This window comes from Onthophagus taurus, unplaced genomic scaffold (assembly GCF_036711975.1).
Source record: "Onthophagus taurus isolate NC unplaced genomic scaffold, IU_Otau_3.0 ScKx7SY_14, whole genome shotgun sequence".
Taxonomy (NCBI): Eukaryota; Metazoa; Arthropoda; class Insecta; order Coleoptera; family Scarabaeidae; genus Onthophagus; species Onthophagus taurus.
In genome coordinates, this window is record NW_027248939.1 from 946191 (window position 1) to 954460 (window position 8270).

The following is an 8270-nucleotide window of genomic DNA, read 5'->3' on the forward strand; positions in this document are numbered from 1 at the left end:
CACTTTTGGTTCCGGTAATTCTGTTGACCATATTTGTGATATTCAGACGCTAAATGACATCTTTGAGCATGTTGGAGATAAAAAACAAAATGTGCCCAAAACGTGATATTATGACGTTATACGCCGTTCTGAGACATGTTTGAACTTTCTATCACTTTTGGTTCCGGTAATTCTGTCGACCATATATGTGATATTCAGATGCCAAATGTCACATTGGAGCATGTTGGAGATAAAAAACAAAATGTGCCCAAAACGTTATATTATGACGTTATTCGCCGTTCTGAGATATGTTTGAACTTTCTATCACTTTTGGTTCCGATAATTCTGTTGACCGTATTTGTGATATTCAGACGCCAAATGACATCTTTGAGCATGTTGGAGATAAAAAACAAAATGTGCCCAAAACGTGATATTATGACGTTATACGCCGTTCTGAGACATGTTTGAACTTTCTATCACTTTTGGTTCCGGTAATTCTGTCGACCATATATGTGATATTCAGATTCCAAATGTCACATTGGAGCATGTTGGAGATAAAAAACAAAATGTGCCCAAAACGTTATATTATGACGCTATACGCCGTTCTGAGACATATTTGAACTTTCTATCACTTTTGGTTCCGATAATTCTGTTGACCATATTTGTGATATACAGGCACCAAATGACATCTTGGAGCATGTTGGAGATAAAAAACAAAATGTGCCCAAAACGTGATATTATGACGTTATACGCCATTCTGAGCCATGTATGAACTTTCTATCACTTTTGGTTCCGATAATTCTGTTGACCATATTTATGATATTCAGGCGCCAAATGACATCTTGGAGCATGTTGGAGATAAAAAACAAAATGTGCCCAAAACGTGATATTATAACGTTATACGCCGTTCTGAGACATGTATGAACTTTCTATCACTTTTGGTTCCGATAATTCTGTTGACCGTATTTGTGATATTCAGACACCAAATGACATCTTTGAGCATGTTGGAGATAAAAAACAAAATGTGCCCAAAACGTGATATTATGACGTTATACGCCGTTCTGAGACATGTTTGAACTTTCTATCACTTTTGGTTCCGGTAATTCTGTCGACCATATATGTGATATTCAGATGCCAAATGTGACATTGGAGCATGTTGGAGATAAAAAACAAAATGTGCCCAAAACGTTATATTATGACCTTATAAGCCGTTCTGAGACATGTTTGAACTTTCTATCACTTTTGGTTCCGATAATTCTGTTGACCGTATTTGTGATATTCAGACGCCAAATGACATCTTTGAGCATGTTGGAGATAAAAAACAAAATGTGCCCAAAACGTGATATTACGTATAAATAACGTATATATGACGTTATACGCCGTTCTGAGACATGTTTGAACTTTCTATCACTTTTGGTTCCGATAATTCTGTTGACCATATTTGTGATATACAGGCACCAAATGACATCTTGGAGCATGTTGAAGATAAAAAACAAAATGTGCCCAAAACGTGATATTATGACGTTATACGCCATTCTGAGCCATGTTAGAACTTTCTATCACTTTTGGTTCCGGTAATTCTGTTGACCATATTTGTGATATTCAGACGCCAAATGACATCTTGGAGCATGTTGGAGATAAAAAACAAAATGTGCCCAAAACGTGATATTATGACGTTATACGCCGTTCTGAGACATGTTTGAACTTTCTATCACTTTTGGTTCCGGTAATTCTGTCGACCATATATGTGATATTCAGATGCCAAATGTCACATTGGAGCATGTTGGAGATAAAAAACAAAATGTGCCCAAAACGTTATATTATGACCTTATACGCCGTTCTGAGACATGTTTGAACTTTCTATCACTTTTGGTTCCGGTAATTCTGTCGACCATATATGTGATATTCAGATGCCAAATGTCACATTGGAGCATGTTGGAGATAAAAAACAAAATGTGCCCAAAACGTTATATTATGACCTTATACGCCGTTCTGAGACATGTTTGAACTTAATATCACTTTTGGTTCCGATAATTCTGTTGACCATATATGTGATATTCAGATTCCAAATGACATCTTGGAGCATGTTGGAGATAAAAAACAAAATGTGCCCAAAACGTGATATTATGGTGTTATACGCCGTTCTGAGACATGTATGAACTTTCTATCACTTTTGGTTCCGATAATTCTGTTGACCGTATTTGTGATATTCAGACACCAAATGACATCTTTGAGCATGTTGGAGATAAAAAACAAAATGTGCCCAAAACGTGATATTATGACGTTATACGCCGTTCTGAGACATGTTTGAACTTTCTATCACTTTTGGTTCCGGTAATTCTGTCGACCATATATGTGATATTCAGATGCCAAATGTCACACTGGAGCATGTTGGAGATAAAAAACAAAATGTGCCCAAAACGTTATATTATGACCTTATACGCCGTTCTGAGACATGTTTGAACTTAATATCACTTTTGGTTCCGATAATTCTGTTGACCGTATTTGTGATATTCAGACGCCAAATGACATCTTTGAGCATGTTGGAGATGAAAAACAAAATGTGCCCAAAACGTGATATTATGGTGTTATACGCCGTTCTGAGACATGTATGAACTTTCTATCACTTTTGGTTCCGGTAATTCTGTCGACCATATATGTGATATTCAGATTCCAAATGTCACATCGGAGCATGTTGGATATAAAAAACAAAATGTGCCCAAAACGTTATATTATGACGTTATTCGCCGTTCTGAGATATGTTTGAACTTTCTATCACTTTTGGTTCCGATAATTCTGTTGACCGTATTTGTGATATTCAGACGCCAAATGACATCTTTGAGCATGTTGGAGATAAAAAACAAAATGTGCCCAAAACGTGATATTATGACGTTATACGCCGTTCTGAGACATGTTTGAACTTTCTATCACTTTTGGTTCCGGTAATTCTGTCGACCATATATGTGATATTCAGATTCCAAATGTCACATTGGAGCATGTTGGAGATAAAAAACAAAATGTGCCCAAAACGTTATATTATGACGCTATACGCCGTTCTGAGACATATTTGAACTTTCTATCACTTTTGGTTCCGATAATTCTGTTGACCATATTTGTGATATACAGGCACCAAATGACATCTTGGAGCATGTTGGAGATAAAAAACAAAATGTGCCCAAAACGTGATATTATGACGTTATACGCCATTCTGAGCCATGTATGAACTTTCTATCACTTTTGGTTCCGATAATTCTGTTGACCATATTTATGATATTCAGGCGCCAAATGACATCTTGGAGCATGTTGGAGATAAAAAACAAAATGTGCCCAAAACGTGATATTATAACGTTATACGCCGTTCTGAGACATGTATGAACTTTCTATCACTTTTGGTTCCGATAATTCTGTTGACCGTATTTGTGATATTCAGACACCAAATGACATCTTTGAGCATGTTGGAGATAAAAAACAAAATGTGCCCAAAACGTGATATTATGACGTTATACGCCGTTCTGAGACATGTTTGAACTTTCTATCACTTTTGGTTCCGGTAATTCTGTCGACCATATATGTGATATTCAGATGCCAAATGTGACATTGGAGCATGTTGGAGATAAAAAACAAAATGTGCCCAAAACGTTATATTATGACCTTATAAGCCGTTCTGAGACATGTTTGAACTTTCTATCACTTTTGGTTCCGATAATTCTGTTGACCGTATTTGTGATATTCAGACGCCAAATGACATCTTTGAGCATGTTGGAGATAAAAAACAAAATGTGCCCAAAACGTGATATTACGTATAAATAACGTATATATGACGTTATACGCCGTTCTGAGACATGTTTGAACTTTCTATCACTTTTGGTTCCGATAATTCTGTTGACCATATTTGTGATATACAGGCACCAAATGACATCTTGGAGCATGTTGAAGATAAAAAACAAAATGTGCCCAAAACGTGATATTATGACGTTATACGCCATTCTGAGCCATGTTAGAACTTTCTATCACTTTTGGTTCCGGTAATTCTGTTGACCATATTTGTGATATTCAGACGCCAAATGACATCTTGGAGCATGTTGGAGATAAAAAACAAAATGTGCCCAAAACGTGATATTATGACGTTATACGCCGTTCTGAGACATGTTTGAACTTTCTATCACTTTTGGTTCCGGTAATTCTGTCGACCATATATGTGATATTCAGATGCCAAATGTCACATTGGAGCATGTTGGAGATAAAAAACAAAATGTGCCCAAAACGTTATATTATGACCTTATACGCCGTTCTGAGACATGTTTGAACTTTCTATCACTTTTGGTTCCGGTAATTCTGTCGACCATATATGTGATATTCAGATGCCAAATGTCACATTGGAGCATGTTGGAGATAAAAAACAAAATGTGCCCAAAACGTTATATTATGACCTTATACGCCGTTCTGAGACATGTTTGAACTTAATATCACTTTTGGTTCCGATAATTCTGTTGACCATATATGTGATATTCAGATTCCAAATGACATCTTGGAGCATGTTGGAGATAAAAAACAAAATGTGCCCAAAACGTGATATTATGGTGTTATACGCCGTTCTGAGACATGTATGAACTTTCTATCACTTTTGGTTCCGATAATTCTGTTGACCGTATTTGTGATATTCAGACACCAAATGACATCTTTGAGCATGTTGGAGATAAAAAACAAAATGTGCCCAAAACGTGATATTATGACGTTATACGCCGTTCTGAGACATGTTTGAACTTTCTATCACTTTTGGTTCCGGTAATTCTGTCGACCATATATGTGATATTCAGATGCCAAATGTCACACTGGAGCATGTTGGAGATAAAAAACAAAATGTGCCCAAAACGTTATATTATGACCTTATACGCCGTTCTGAGACATGTTTGAACTTAATATCACTTTTGGTTCCGATAATTCTGTTGACCGTATTTGTGATATTCAGACGCCAAATGACATCTTTGAGCATGTTGGAGATGAAAAACAAAATGTGCCCAAAACGTGATATTATGGTGTTATACGCCGTTCTGAGACATGTATGAACTTTCTATCACTTTTGGTTCCGGTAATTCTGTCGACCATATATGTGATATTCAGATTCCAAATGTCACATCGGAGCATGTTGGATATAAAAATGTGCCCAAAACGTTATATTATGACGTTATACGCCGTTCTGAGACATGTTTGAACTTTCTATCACTTTTGGTTCCGATAATTCTGTTGACCGTATTTGTGATATTCAGGCGCCAAATGACCTGTTGGAGCATGTTGGAGATAAAAAACAAAATGTGCCCAAAACGTGATATTATGACGTTATAAGCCGTTCTGAGCCATGTTTGAACTTTCTATCACTTTTGGTTCCGATAATTCTGTTGACCATATTTATGATATTCAGGCGCCAAATGACATCTTGGAGCATGTTGGATATAAAAAACAAAATGTGCCCAAAACGTTATATTATGACGTTATACGCCGTTCTGAGACATGTTTGAACTTTCTATCACTTTTGGTTCCGATAATTCTGTTGACCATATTTGTGATATTCAGAGTCCAAATGTCACATTGGAGCATGTTGCAGATAAAAAACAAAATGTGCCTAAAACGTGATATTATGACGTTATACGCCGTTCTGAGACATGTTTGAACTTTCTATCACTTTTGGTTCCGATAATTCTGTTGACCATATTTGTGATATTCAGGCGCCAAATGACATCTTGGAGCATGTTTTAGATAAAAAACAAAATGTGCCCAAAACGTGATATTATGACGTTATACTCCATTCTGAGCCATGTTAGAACTTTCTATCACTTTTGGTTCCGATAATTCTGTTGACCATATTTGTGATATTCAGACGCCAAATGACATCTTTGAGCATGTTGGAGATAAAAAACAAAATGTGCCCAAAACGTGATATTATGACGTTATACGCCGTTCTGAGACATGTTTGAACTTTCTATCACTTTTGGTTCCGGTAATTCTGTCGACCATATAGGTGATATTCAGATTCCAAATGTCACATTGGAGCATGTTGGAGATAAAAAACAAAATGTGCCCAAAACGTGATATGACGTTATACGCCGTTCTGAGACATGTTTGAACTTTCTATCACTTTTGGTTCTGGTAATTCTGTCGACCATATATGTGATATTCAGATTCCAAATGTCACATTGGAGCATGTTGGAGATAAAAAACAAAATGTGCCCAAAACATTATATTATGACGTTATACGCCGTTCTGAGACATGTTTGAACTTTCTATCACTTTTGGTTCCGATAATTCAGTTGACCATATTTGTGATATTCAGGCGCCAAATGACATCTTGGAGCATGTTGGAGATAAAAAACAAAATGTGCCCAAAACGTGATATTATGACGTTATACGCCGTTCTGAGACATGTTTGAACTTTCTATCACTTTTGGTTCCGGTAATTCTGTCGACCATATATGTGATATTCAGATTCCAAATGTCACATTGGAGCATGTTGGAGATAAAAAACAAAATGTGCCCAAAATATTATATTATGACGTTATACGCCGTTCTGAGACATGTTTGAACTTTCTATCACTTTTGGTTCCGATAATTCAGTTGACCATATTTGTGATATTCAGGCGCCAAATGACATCTTGGAGCATGTTGGAGATAAAAAACAAAATGTGCCCAAAACGTGATATTATGACGTTATACGCCGTTCTGAGACATGTTTGAACTTTCTATCACTTTTGGTTCCGGTAATTCTGTCGACCATATATGTGATATTCAGATTCCAAATGTCACATTGGAGCATGTTGGAGATAAAAAACAAAATGTGCCCAAAATATTATATTATGACGTTATACGCCGTTCTGAGACATGTTTGAACTTTCTATCACTTTTGGTTCCGATAATTCAGTTGACCATATTTGTGATATTCAGGCGCCAAATGACATCTTGGAGCATGTTGGAGATAAAAAACAAAATGTGCCCAAAACGTGATATTATGACGTTATACGCCGTTCTGAGACATGTTTGAACTTTCTATCACTTTTGGTTCCGGTAATTCTGTCGACCATATATGTGATATTCAGATTCCAAATGTCACATTGGAGCATGTTGGAGATAAAAAACAAAATGTGCCCAAAACATTATATTATGACGTTATACGCCGTTCTGAGACATGTTTGAACTTTCTATCACTTTTGGTTCCGATAATTCAGTTGACCATATTTGTGATATTCAGGCGCCAAATGACATCTTGGAGCATGTTGGAGATAAAAAACAAAATGTGCCCAAAACGTGATATTATGACGTTATACGCCGTTCTGAGACATGTTTGAACTTTCTATCACTTTTGGTTCCGGTAATTCTGTCGACCATATATGTGATATTCAGATTCCAAATGTCACATTGGAGCATGTTGGAGATAAAAAACAAAATGTGCCCAAAACATTATATTATGACGTTATACGCCGTTCTGAGACATGTTTGAACTTTCTATCACTTTTGGTTCCGATAATTCAGTTGACCATATTTGTGATATTCAGGCGCCAAATGACATCTTGGAGCATGTTGGAGATAAAAAACAAAATGTGCCCAAAACGTGATATTATGACGTTATACGCCGTTCTGAGACATGTTTGAACTTTCTATCACTTTTGGTTCCGATAATTCAGTTGACCGTATTTGTGATATTCAGACGCCAAATGACATCTTTGTGCATGTTGGAGATAAAAAACAAAAAGTGCCCAAAACGTGATATTATGACGTTATACGCCGTTCTGAGACATGTTTGAACTTTCTATCACTTTTGGTTCCGGTAATTCTGTCGACCATATATGTGATATTCAGATGCCAAATGACATCTTGGAGCATGTTGGAGATAAAAAACAAAATGTGCCCAAAACGTGATATTATGACGTTATACGCCGTTCTGAGACATGTTTGAACTTTCTATCACTTTTGGTTCCGATAATCCTGTTGACCGTATTTGTGATATTCAGACGCCAAATGACATCTTTGAGCATGTTGGCTATAAAAAACAAAATGTGCCCAAAACGTGATATTATGACGTTATACGCCGTTCTGAGACATGTTTGAACTTTCTATCACTTTTGGTTCCGATAATTCTGTTGACCATATTTGTGATATACAGGCGCCAAATGACATCTTGGAGCATGTTGGTGATAAAAAACAAAATGTGCCCAAAACGTGATATTATGACGTTATACGCCGTTCTGAGACATGTTTGAACTTTCTATCACTTTTGGTTCCGGTAATTCTGTCGAAAATAT